Consider the following 2,681-nt stretch of genomic DNA (forward strand, 5'->3'; position numbering starts at 1 on the left):
AGAAGTTATGAGTAGCTACGAAGGTGTTATCTTCTTGTTGGAGCTGCGGACACTCATCAGTGTAATGATTATAATCGGCATATATCCAGCACACTCTGAGGAACCAGTTATTGATTATGTTGGGGTGAGGGAGGCTGAGATTATTGTTGATTCAGTTGGAGCTGCTTCAGTATGTTAGTCAGCTCTCCCAGAGTCTGTGTGAGAGCAGCAGTCTCACTACTAGAGGAAACCTCCACAACAGCCTTGGGATGGTTGGTCCTATGCCTAGCATTCCGGGTAGATTCAGCTAGATTGGCAATCAGCTGCCATGCTTTTGTCGCCGTCTTGTACTTCTTCAGAGAGCCATTACTTGCAGCATCTAATGTAGTCTTATCCTGAGGTTCCTAAAGCGTTCCCAACACTTATAAAGGGTTTCTGACTTTCCTTGGATAATACAGGAGATCTCTTTCCTCAGTCTGTCTGTAACTTCAGCTGGAAAGTATTTGTCCAGGAACTCTCTTCTGATCAGATCCCAGTTGATAACGACAGCTTCCGGTTGAGTATAGAACCACTCCCTTGCCTTTCCCTTAAGAGAAAACGAGAAGGCATACAGCCAAATAGTAGTCTCTTCTGCACCATGATGCCTAGTAGTAGAGCAGGCTATCTGGAAATCCCTAAGGTGCTTGATAGGCTCTTGAGCAGGTAAGCCATGAAACTTGGGTAGTAAGTTGATTAGCGCAGTCTTCAGATCAAAATCTGCAGCCAGATTTGGGTGACGCGCTTGATACGGTTGCAATGTAAAGTCTGGGGCTCCTGCTTCCTATAGTCTAATCCTTTTGGGCACTGCCATATCACCTGCACGTATATCAACAGAATCAGTAGTAGAGAAGCTTGTTTCTTCCTCAAATGCCGCTTCAAATTCACTTTCTGATAAGACTGGTGAATTGGTAGTAACCACTTCACCACCCTCAGAGGCTAACCGACGCCGAGCTCGCCTAATACGTGAAATAGTTATTTCAATTTCAGGATCAAACGCGGCTAAGCTCGGATCAGGTAGTGAACGCGTCATTCAATGAAAGAAACATACAGCTCATGGTAATAAAATAAAATAAAATATGCAAAAATTAAAAAAAATGTACGCCAACTAATAATTTAGCACGCAATTGCAACTCCCCGGCAACGGTGCCAAAAATTGACGTGGCGAAAAATAACTGATTAAGAAATTAATATAAGAAATACGTTGCAGGTACAGTTCTTAACCAGCAAAAATCCACTTATCAATTTAGAAAGGTTGTCACAAAATTAGAAAAAAAATACTGGGAGTAGGAATACCAGGTCGTCTCCCAACGAGTTGACAAAAGAGTGCTGTTTAATTAATCAGGAGTTTTTCGAGAAATTTTTAAGAGTTGGAGAACAGGAAATTAAATGATTGTAATTTAAGGTAATGAAAATTAACGAGAGAATCTATATAATCAAATAAAAGCCTTGACCGGGGGTAGATTAATTGGAAGTTCTATCCTTATTAGTTTTCCCAAGTGGAATAGCAACAGGTTGTTGTTCCACTTAGTCATCCTTTACTAAATAAAGGAAAGTCAAGCAACCAACTAATCAACTCTGAATCCCAAGTCCTAATCCTCTCCTTAGGAAGGATTAGAGTCAGAGACTGGAGAGTTAGCCAACAACTTCCAATTTAACAAATCACTTGAGCATTCCAAATCTAAGGTCTCCTTTTAATCAACCCCCAATTCAAGTTGGGAGTCTACTCCATTGACATGAATATAATGTTCACAGGCATATTAAGGGAATAAAAATAAGACATGATGAATTAAATAATAACTGAAAATCAGTTAAAAGTAAAAATAATTCTTTGCATTAATAAATCCCAAAATCATAAACATACTTATTTGAATAGGGTTAATGGACAATTAAAAGAGTAAAGGAATAAGAAAGCAAACTAGAATAATGGAAACTTCAATGGAGGTAATGACTCTTCTCAATATCCAAAGCACAGGCATAAAACTAGAAATCTATGAATGTGAAGAAAACCTAGAGGAAGAGGTAATTTCTATCTAAGATTCAAAACTAAAACTAAAACTATACGAATGAGAATGTGTGTTGAGTCTCTGCTTGTCCCTAGGCTCTAGTCTGTGTTTCTGGGCCGAAAACTGGGTCCAAACTTGGCCCAAAATCGTCCCCAGCATTTTCTGTGATTTCTACAGGTCGCGCATGTCACGCGTACGCATCAGTCACGCGTACGCGTTGATTGACAAAAATCCTGGTCACGTGTATGCGTCAGTCACGCGTACGCGTCGCTTGTCTTCTGCTCTAGACATTCGTATGTGTCAGGTACGCGAACGCGTCGCCGTGCAAACTCCAATTCATGCGCACGCGTGAGCCATGCGTGCGCGTCGCTCCTCGCTGTTTGTCTCTTTTATTTCTTGTGCTCCTTCCATTTATGCAAGCTTCCTTTCCATCCTCTAACCCATCCCTGCCCTATAAAGCCTGAAAACACTTAACGCACAGATCACGGCATCGAATGGTATAAAGGGGAATTAAAAATACACAATTTAAAGGCTTAGGAATCAAGTTTTCAATCATAGAGCAGACAGTGAATGGGTTAGCCCAGTACAAGTGGTGCCCAAGAAGTCTGGAGTCACTACAGTGAAGAATGAGCATGGAGAGCTCATAGAAACTAGAGCTCA

The sequence above is a fragment of the Arachis hypogaea genome, chromosome 11 (genome assembly GCF_003086295.3).
Source record: "Arachis hypogaea cultivar Tifrunner chromosome 11, arahy.Tifrunner.gnm2.J5K5, whole genome shotgun sequence".
NCBI lineage: Eukaryota > Viridiplantae > Streptophyta > Magnoliopsida > Fabales > Fabaceae > Arachis > Arachis hypogaea.